This window comes from Microcebus murinus, chromosome 15, assembly GCF_040939455.1.
Source record: "Microcebus murinus isolate Inina chromosome 15, M.murinus_Inina_mat1.0, whole genome shotgun sequence".
NCBI lineage: Eukaryota > Metazoa > Chordata > Mammalia > Primates > Cheirogaleidae > Microcebus > Microcebus murinus.
Window position 1 is genome coordinate 61,118,374 of NC_134118.1, and position 11,346 is coordinate 61,129,719.

The following is an 11,346-nucleotide window of genomic DNA, read 5'->3' on the forward strand; positions in this document are numbered from 1 at the left end:
TCAAGTGGTAAAAAAAACTAGTTTCATTTTGATTGGTCATCAAAATGAATTATAAGGAAGCAATTTATTTACATAAATTGCTTTATATAAATAAATTGCTTCCTTTCTCCAAATGGTATTGCATATTTTTTTGTGATTCTGTTTAGATTTGTATACAAGGGAGCAAACTAAAGAAATAGTTACATTAGAATGGGTTTCGCAGGAACCAGAGAAAGTAGAAAACCTCTGGGGCTATGTGGAATTTTCAAAATTTGTGAGATGTCAAAGTTTACGATTTTAGGCAAAGACACAAGATTGTACTTATTCACTTCTTAGAGATGAGAATTCTTCTGTTTCTAGGATAAAATACAGGAAAGCTCAGGGGCTGTGTGTTCCCATTCCAGCATTATCACCTGACAGCTTTGAACTTGTCAAATAACTATATCCTGGTTTCTATCCTGTATAATGGGTATAATTACATGAGCTTGCCTTAGGGACAGAAAAGGATATTTTTGTTCTTCCGTAGATTTAAAGTAGCCTTGGGTGACTGGGTACGAAGATGACAGGCCTCCTTGTGGAGTTGCTTTGGCCTTAACTTTGTGTGGCCCGTACTGGACGGTGTGAGTGGAGAGCAGATGGGGCAGAGGTAGCGGTGCTGGTGCTCGTGGAGCTGGAAGGGTGACTGATTCTGTGACCTAGGGTCCCTGGGGCCATGTCCCCCTCTGCTGTCTTGTGAGTCCGCACCTGTATGGAAAAGTCCACCAACTTCCAGTCTATGGCATAGCTCATGACTGGACAGATGTGTGTTCTTATAATAGAGACAAGGTAAACTGAACTCATCTTTTTTTTTTTTTTTTTCTGGGAAGCCTTGATTCTGTCTCAGTATACTATAGTAGAAAACTTGGTCCAATATACAAATACCTAATTAAAGAGACACGGTCCCAGATTTTGAAGGAAATGGATGTGGGCACTTAAACGCTTAAAGAGTACCGTGAAAACACTAGAAATCTTTAAACTAGGCATTCTTCATTTAATTAATAAATATTTATCAAAAATCTCTTATGTTTGAGTACTGAATGCGACATTGGAGATCCAGTGATGGACAAGATAAGATGTGGTCTCTATGCTCATGGAGCTTGTATATGAGATGCTGCTAGCTTCACAAGGAGAAATCTAATCCTCACCACCATCAGTTGAATAAAAACCATCGCCAGGATCCAGAGGAGCCAGAGAACAACAGTCTTCACATGACATGATTCCCAACTACATAATAATAAATGCAGCAGTCTACTTACACAGACTGCCTTCTTTTATGTAACAGGCACATGTACTACAGTTTATTACAGCCTCCATGCAAATAATTTTTGTTAAAATATTCCAGAGGGCCAGGTTTAGGAATAAAATAGAAATGCATCTGTATTTATTTGCATATATTTGCATCAACATTGTACATTTTTCATTGAAAAATTAGAATTTTCAAAAGTTACCTCAAAAATGCAAATTTTGGCAGCAGTGCATACAGAGTAGCCTGTCTGGGCAGGGAGTGGGCCTGGGCATGAGGTCCCCTCTTGGCTGTGCCCTCCATGTGGGTTGGGGACAGGTGGGTGCCTTAGAGAAAGAGAGCTTCTTGCTGTCCTTCTCCACTTTGGATGCAGAATTTGTTGGTGTGATTGGATATTTAGAGGACATCAACATAGGTTACGAGTTCCAGTTATTATAGAGAAATTTCATGGACAAGCACTACCAGGAATTTGAAGACACAGACAAGAATAAACTCACCTACCCACCTATTTTTAATGAAAACATTTCTTTAGTGGAAAAGTATATCGAGGAAGAGCTGCCGGATCAGATTCCTGGATTTAACACAGTGGCTTTCACAACAATGCTACAGCACCGGAAAGATGAAGTGGCTGGTGACATATTTGACATTCTGCTCACATTTATAGACTTTCTGGCTTTTGAAGAAGTGTTTCTGGACTACAGAGCAAAAAAGGAAGGCCAGGAACTGGTCTTAAGTGGTGGTTTAGTGGTGATTTCATTGTGCAAGTCATCTTCTATGCCAACTTCCTAGAAGGGCCTGCGGCACTAGTTCCTACCTCCAGCCAATTATGAATGGGATTATCCTGGCAAAATTATTCCACATCAGACCCCTCTGGAGCAAGCCCATGTCAAGCATTCCACCCGGGGGGGGGGGGACCTTCCCCCAGCATACATGTTGCTGTGTCAATATAACCCATCATCATGAACTCTATTTGTCCCAGCAGGCTCTGCATGAAGTTTTTTGCATTCACAGCTCTTTTTCACAGGGGTCAGAGTTTCAGTCCTTCATCCTCAATGGAATCTGTATTTATCTAAGATGTGACTCTAGCAAGCTGCCCGCCTGGAGATTTCTGAATCACAGCTTGTCTTGGCTGAAGGAACCAACTGAAAGGAATGCCCTTTACCTAAAACTGCACATGAAAATCGACTCTCTAGTCTTACCAATTGCAGTCCTTGTTTTTACTACGTCTTCTGCTGGTCCTGGTGTAGTCCCACTGTTTCTAGAAGTCTCTTGTAAGCATTATTTTTGAAAAAAAATATTTTTATGGGCTAATCTAGTGGATATGATTTTGGAACTTCCATAATTATTTGCTTAAAGATCAAAGTATTATATGCTGTGCGCTTTTTAGTTGTTAGTGCTATGAAGGCAAAAATGCTTGCTATGTTGGCATTCATTCCTGTTTTACTGAGCACCAATGAATATATGCTGTTTGCTGGAAATTGACTAAAAGGTATCCTGTTCTTATAACATGTTAAATGTGTTTGTGCATGTTTGCTGAAAATACTTTCTGTATAAACCAGTTCGTTAGGTTTTCTGTTGAGGTGAATAGGGACTCTTACATTTCTTCGTCTGATCAAAATCTCTCCTACCAAGATGGTGTCCCACTGGTGTAGCTCAGACTGAGTAGGAGGTAGTAAACAATTTTGCTGGTCATTTGTCTGCCTCGATTTAATACAATGGTAGAATATAACTTATCAGAAAACATGTATGACACATCTCTAAAAAGAAGAAAAAACAGTAGTTCAATTCCAATATGTACCTTTAAATTTTTTTTAAGTAAAAATAACAATCCGTACTGACTTTTCACTAGGGATTCTGGTTTTAAAAGGTGAGCTAAAAGCGATGTGTTTACAGTATGTCTATACTGATGTGTCGATTATTAAATACTATTGTACCATGAAAGAAAATGCAAGTTTTGAAGTTTTCTTCTCTCATTGCCTTCTTATAATCCTTTTCATGTTTTTCCAAGTATCCAACTCAGAAGTTTGGAATAAATATTTTAAAGGTTTTCTTCACTAACCATATTAAAAAGATACAACATTTGCCTTTTTAAATGTCATAGATGTGCAATCCTGCTGAAATCTGAGCCAGAGAAAGTGATAACTGGAGTAATTATAGAGTGTCTAGTGCTAGGGAATGATAAAAGATAAAATAGTGGGTTCCACATCCCATCCTTCTAAATTGGGCCAAAGATTTGCTTCCGTTTGTAAGCCTCCTCATGTCTAGACAGAATAACAAGCCTCCGGTGCATTTTTAAATAGTTCAGTCTTTCATTGGAGTTTCAGCTCTGTTTTTGTTTTCCAATCATGGTTGTTTTAATAGCTAACAACAGCAATAATAAAAACAGTTATCATATGTTATTTCCTTGATATATACTAGTCACTTTGCTAACTGCCTTTGTTGTTTTACTTAATTGACAGGAAAAACAATCCTAAAGGTAGGTGATGTAATTATATTCACTTTCAGATGAAGAAACTGAAACTTACAGAAGTGATCTGAACAAAGATATAGAATTAATAAGTAGACTAGCCAGGATTCAAAATAGACCAATCTGATTCCAAATCAATCTGATTCCAAATGTTCATCTCTACCTTGTTAAGAAAAGCAGTAAGACAGAAATTAAAATAGAACATATCATACATGTGAGAAAAACAAACTCAAGCCATTTAAACAGGAATAGAGATGGGATTTAATATATATGTGAAATGTCTATGTAAAAGTATGATTATACATTCTTTATATAAACTATAGGCATACAGAAATATAGGCAGTAAAATAAATTGTTTTATTCTTACTCTCTTTATTGAAAGTAGCAGTTTAGAAAAGAAAAGCAAAATCTAAATTATCAGCCAGTTTATGACACCAGCATTACCTGATACCAAAACCAGAGAAGGATACCACAAGACAAGAAAATCAAGAAAATTGCAGGCCAATATGAATACAGATATAAAATTCTCAACAAAATACTAGCAAATGAAAATCAATAACATATTTATAGGAGCATACACCTATAAATATGATCAGGTGAACTTTATCCCTGAGATGCAAGTATGGTTCAACATATGCAAATCAACAAATGTGATATACCATATTAACAGAATGAAAGATAAAACCATATGATCATCCTAATAGAAGTAGACAAAGCATTTGAGAAAATTCAACATCCTTTCATGATAAAAACTCTCAACAGGTAAGTATAGAAGGAACATACCTCAACATAATAAAGGTCATATATGACAAGCCCACAGCTAACATCATACTCAGTGGTGAAAAGGTGAAAGCTTTTCCTCTGAGACAAGGAAAAAGACAGAGATGCCTACTCTCCACTCCATTCAACATAGTACTGGAAGTCCTAGCCAGAAGAAGTAGGTGAGGAAAAGAAATAAAAGGCATCCAAATTGGAAAGGAGGAAGTAAATTTGTCTCTGTTTGCAAATTTCATCATCTTATATATAGAACCTCCTAAGGACTCCATCAAAAAACGGTTAGAACTAATAAATGAATTCAATTAATTTGCAAGATACAAAATCAATGTACAAAAATTAGTAGTATTTCTATATGCTAACAATGAACTGTATGAAAAAGAAATGAGTAAACAATTCAATTTATAATAGCACTAAAAATCATTAGGAACAAACTTAACCAAGGAGGTAAAAAATCTTACAGAGAAAACTATGAAACACTGATGAAAGAAATAGAAAAAGATGCAAATAAATGAAGAAATACCTTGTGTTCATGGATTAGAAGATTTAATATTGTTTAAATGTCCATATTACCCAAAGTGAACTACAGGTCCAACGCAACCTATCAAAATTCAATGATGTTTTTCACAGAAAAAGAAAAAAAATATTAAAATTTATATGTGACTACAAAAGACCCCACATAGCCAAAGCAATTTTGAGCAATCTTGAGCACTGCCTAATTTCAAAATATATTCAAAGCTATAGTGATCAAAACAGCATAGCACTGGCATAAAAACAGACACATAAACCAATGGAACAGAATATAGAGAGATCACAAATAAATTCATGCATTTTTAGTCAATTTATCTTTGACAAAATTGCCAAGAAGACACAATGGAGAAAGGATAATCTCTTTAACAAATAGTGTTGGGAAAACTAAATGTTGACATGCAGAAGAATGAAATTGGATTCTTATCTCACATTATATACAATAATAAACTCAAAATGGATTAAAGACTTAAACATAAAACCTGGAACTGTAAAACTAGTAAAAGAAAAGAGGGAAGAAAAAAATTTTTGATGTTGGCCTGGAAAGGATTTTTTGGATGTGGTCCTAAAAGCACAGGCAACAAAAGCAAAAACAGGTGAATGGAATTGCATCAAACAAAACTTCTACTGAAGAAAAGGGAATGCTTTTACACTGTTGGTGGGAATGTAAATTAGTATAGTCATTCTAGAAAACAGTAGAGAGGTTTCATAAAAAATGAAAAGTATCTCACTACACTGGGTATATATTCAAAGAAAATCATTCTATCAAAATGATATCCGCACTCCTATATTCATTGTAGCATTATTCACAATAGCCAAGATATGAAATCAACCTATGTGTCCATCAACAGATGAATGGATAAAGAAAATGCGGTATATATACACAATGGACTATTATTCAGCCTTAAAAATGAAAGAAATCTTGGCATTTGAAACAACCTGGATGAACCTGGAGTATATTATGGTAAGAAAAATAAGCCAAGCACAGAAATACAAATATCACATAATCTCACTTATATGTGGAATCTAAAAAAATTGAACTCATAGAAGTAGAGAGTAGAATAGTGGTTACCAGGGGCTAAAGGTGGAGATTTGGGGAGATGTTCAACAAAAGGATAAAAAATTTCAGTAAGATAGGAAGAATAAGTTAAAGAGATCTAACATACAACATGGTGACTACAGTTAATGTACAGTTGATCCTTGAACAACACCAGTTTGAACTGAATATAAGGTCCACTTACATGCAGATTTTTTTCAGTAAATACAATAAGCCTTTCATATCTGAGGGTTCCATTGGCACAACTAAATGCAAACTGTTGATGCAAAACCTGTGTATATGAGGGCCCACTTTTCCTATATCTGGGTTCCACAGGACCAACTGTGGGAATTAAGAGTGTGTGGATTTTGGTATATGATTGTATTGTGTTTCTGAAAATTTCTGAGAGCACATTTTAAGTGTTCTTACCACTGGGGAGGGGAATAAGTATGTGAGTTAATGCATAGGTTAATTAGCTTCATTTAGCCATTTCACAATGTATACAAATTTCAAAACTTTTTACATGTAGAATCTAAAGAGTTGAACTCACAGTAGCAGAGAATAGAATGGTGATTGCTAGAATCTGGGGAAGGGGATGGGAAAATATTGGTCCAAGGGTACAAGTTTCAGTTAGGATGAATAAGTCTTGGAGATCTGTTGTACAGCATGGTTATTATAGTTAATAATAAATTGTACACTTGGACTAAAAAGTACTTTGTACGTTTCCCAAAAATTATCAGCCAAGAAGTACTACATAGGTAGGTAGGTCTAGAGTACTAAATCAGCATGCTGGCCCTTCTTACATGGTTGTTCAATGTCCTAATAAAGCACACCTGCTGCTTGAACTGAGAGTTTCAACACTTACTGGTACCAATATGAACAATTCTTAAATTAAAAGAATCATAAAAACTACACGTTACAAAGAACAGAATTAAAATAACAATTGTAAGCTTGGATTATTCAGTTACACCTTGATTTTTAGCCCTTTTAAATCATTTTGTTTTGAAAGAAAATAGCAATTTTCATAATTTAGGAACTGGTTGGTTTACAGCTATCCTCGGATCTACCAGAAATATGTTCTTGTTTAGACTCTTGATAAAATGTAATGGAAATCATCAGACCAAGAAGAGGTATGATTGTCCTAAAAAAATTGCTTTTACATTTTCCAGTGTTCCAAAATCTGTAATTATCTTTTCTCCAACAACTAGAAATTTGGCTCCAACTTCCTCTATGATCTGACTTGAGATTACATGTCTTATCTTCTTTCCTTTCAATCAATTCAGCATCCTAACTCTGACATGGAATCCTACACATCCAATTCCTGCCTCACTTCACTGCTTATGTTAGAACACACAATGTTTTGTAGACATACAATGTCTTTTTTTCTTTTTTTTTTTTAACTTACTAAAGATTCAGTTTAAGCCATCTGTTCCACAAGACATATTTTGATGACTTCTAATACATTTGTAATTTATAACACTTGTAATTATTACTATATCCTGTGTGTGTGTGTTTGCTCTTTGTTTGGAGAATTTTTTGGCAATACAAAAAAAAAATTGCAATTCCTTAAATCCACAATGTCACTGTAAAACATTTATTTTATATATATATATATATATATATATTTATATACATATATATCTTCTTGGAAACTTGAAAAATTACGTAAGTAGAAGAACCTAATAAGTTTTACTTCCACATTGAGTGGCAGATATAGAGTTTGATGAAATTGCAAAATATTAATAACTTATATTTATTATTTATTAAGCACTTACAATGTTAAGTTTTTTGTTTTTTCTTATTAAACCTCTGCAAAAATTTTATTGGAAGTAAATACTATTATTAACCCCATTTTACAAACAAATGTGGATGTGTGCTTATAACTGTATAAATGAATTATGAAAGGACACATAAGACATTGACAGTGATTGCCTATGGGGGTATAATTGTTACCAGTGAAACTTGGTTTTCAGTATGTGTTCTTCTATATTGTTTAAAAACATTACATAAATTAAATGCATGATAATAATAGAGAGCAAAACTGATGAGTTTTCCCTTTAGCTGGACTGTTGAATTCTTTTAGGAAGAAGCAGTGAGCTGTCAGATTGTATTGATATATTAATCAGTAGATCTGCTGCTGAAGCACTTATTTTCATTGCAGACAAAATAAAAACACAAGTGTTTCCACAAATATATATTTTACAAATATAAATTCTTAGAAAAAGTAAGTGAAGGGCAAAAGGACAACAGCCATTTTGCTTCTCCCCCAGACGCAAAAACCCTGCTTGGAAAGCAGACCAAAGACGTCACCAACCTCCAGAAGCCCGCCAAAGAAATCTCCACCCACTACTCCAAAAACTCTCCTCCAGAAGCCCGTACAGGCTTCCCGAGCCCTGATTGGCTAAATCTGAATCCTTCATTTACATAAAGGGCCCTGGCACTGACTGGCTGATTCTGAATCCCTAATCTGCATAACGAGCCTGGGGCCTGATTGGTCCATTTTAACACCCACCACTGCTGCCCACCACAGTGTGCTCCCACCACTGCTGCCCTGATGCCCACTGTCACTCCCCTGATCTGGAACAGGACCACTGCTGGCTCCTGGCTTCCACCGTGCTCCTCTGGAGCCCTGTAGAATCATCTGAAAGGCTCCTGCTGTCTGGGTCTCCTCCCATACGCTCTCTCACCACGTTTAACTCTGATTAAACCATTGTTTTCTTTGGCACCTAAGTTTATTTTCTTTACACAGCTACATCACTTCCAAAATTTCTTTCTTTCGTAATTTTGTCTTGCCTTTGTCAACTAAGGCGTTTATAATTTTTAAATGCCATTTTAGAAGAATCATTCCTTTTTTTGTTTTTTTTTGTTGAAGATTCTTGATCATTTATAAATGATCACTTTTCCTGTAGAGCAAGAGTTGTCTCTGTTAGCTGGCTGGAATCCTTTCTGAAACAAGATGGCATAGAAATTGACTATGGACCTTGGAGTTTTGAGTTTTTTGTTTGTTTGTTTGTTTTTCCAGAAATAGGGTCTTGCTCTGTTGCCCAGGCTGGAGTGTAGTGGTGTGATCACAGCTCACTGCAGCCTCAAACTTCTGGGCTCAAGTGACCCTTCTGCCTCAGCCTCTCAAATTGCTAGGATTATAGGCATGAGCCACTGTGCCTGCTGGTGTCTTGATCATTGATCTTTGTCTTCCCTAGGTTTCATGCCCATGACAGAAAGCTTGTGTGCCTAATTGCCTGTCTCTGAAGCAACTTAAGTACTTTGAGAAATGTCAAGTATTACTCATAAAAATACACAAGACGTTTTAATTTTTACCTCTTGAATTTTCTTGATATTTTGCACTGGTTTCTCTTACTTCTTCCCTTCATTAGGTTTCGGCATCCTCCAAGTCTCAGTTCACAGCCTTCTCCCTGTCCTGGCATCTCCCTGTTTTAGTTATACCTAAACTATACCTGTACCTCTTTTTCTTAAATAACTTTATAATGGAGATAGGGTGTTTTTTTGTTTGTTTTTGCTTTTGTGAGTAAAATACCTTAGTTTCTTATGCCCTTAGCATTTATCTCAGTATAATTTTTATAAGATAAATTCCAAGGGGAAGATTAACATAGTATTCAATATTAATGCTCTTTGATTCAAAAAAAGAATGATGTAATCTATTGTCTTGAGACAAAGGATTCCTCTATCCCTGTGTCACATTAATAACTGAGCTTCAGGGGCTCTGTTCAGAGAGTTTTCTTCGTAATGCTGAGAAGAGCTGCAGCACACCTGGCTACAGGAGGGAAGAAGGAGCTTAGGGCAGAGTGGAAGCAAAGGAAAAACCTGACCGGGGGCTGGCAGAAAGGAGGAGAGAGGATGCAGAGAGTCAGGTGTCTTTCGACTTCCCCTCTGGAGACATGTGCTCCAAGTGAATTCCATAGAAGAAATCCAAATACTTTGGGTTAAGTTGGTATTTTATATTTTACTTTCTTTTATGTTTTGAAGATAAATGATAAACTTTATTTTCTAAATCAGAGTGCTTGTTAAAAACATACACATTGTACTTATTGAAGGACAAAAATGACAATTGCCATTTTTCTTCTCCCTGGCCAGTAGCCCCACGGAAGGCCCACCAAAGACGTATCCACCCCTCTAGAAGCCCACCAAAGAAAGCTCCACCCACTATCGCTGAAAATGCCCCTCCGGAAGCCTGTACAGGCTTCCCGAGCCTGATTGGTTAAATCTGAATCCTTCATTTACATAAAGGGCCCAGGTTCTAACTGGCTGATTTGGAATCCCTAATCTGCATGACGAGCGGGGGCCCTGATTGGTCCTTTTTTGACACCTGGCTTTGCATACGCAAGACTGGTCCTTTTCCTTCCGCTGCTCCTTAAAAACCCAGGTCAACGGCTCAAGCAGTTCCCGGCAGAGCCCCTTCCTCAACTTCTTCAGTAAAGTTTTTCCTTGTGTGAGGCCATGTCTCCCTTTCCTTTTTCTTTCGTTCTCTCTAAACCCTTTTTCTGAGAAGTGGGAAATCCAAAAAAGTGCAGATTAAACAGTAAACACTTGTTGTATTTGGCCTTCCAGAAACTCCTAGCAGAGACCCTTCCCGGGCTTCTTCAATGAAGTCTGTCCTTGTTCGAGGCCTTCTCTCACTCTCCTTTTTCTCTTCCGTCCTCTCTAAACCCCTTTTCTGCCGGTAAGCTCTACTGTTTTATTTCAAGACACAGTATTTTACTTACTGCATGTTTGTAGTGTTGTAGAATAATGCAATTGCTTTTGACAAGCAAATGAATTCAAGAGTTTCATTACAAGTAGACATTTAGGGAGAATAAAAGGTACTTTAAAGTTATTCTGCCATTGTTCTAATTTTGTTCTTCAAGAATTTGTAAAGAATTATAAACTATATTTGTGTATTTAAACTTTCGGAAATTTGTGGTGTTAAAGATAAGAGTATTCACGACACTTGTTAAAGATGGTAAGGAAGATTTTGTTCAAGGAAGTTCTGTCATGGTAGATGCAGGGTCCACAGCAGTGGGGGAGAGAGGTTAATCTCGACTTTGAAAACAACAGGAAAAAGTGAGAATTTATGGGGGGAGGAGGATGAAAACTTACTAAGAGGAAACATTAGGAGCAGAGAGGATTGTAGCCAAACTGACCCAATAGAGTTCTTGCTGAAGGCAGGCCAGGGTGACCAGACGGACTTTGGTCAAGAAGAGACCAAATACTGCCCAACAGCTGCGTATGAAAATATCAAATAGTTACTTGAATCCGGGCCATTCAGAAAAATTAAAACTGATG

General features: G+C 36.5%; 1 pseudogene; it reads left to right on the forward strand.

The window, feature by feature from the left end:
- Positions 1-1,534: 1,534 nt before the first annotated feature.
- On the forward strand, positions 1,535-2,050 carry LOC105882073 (ADP-ribosylation factor-like protein 2-binding protein pseudogene; annotated as a pseudogene).
- Positions 2,051-11,346: the final 9,296 nt, after the last annotated feature.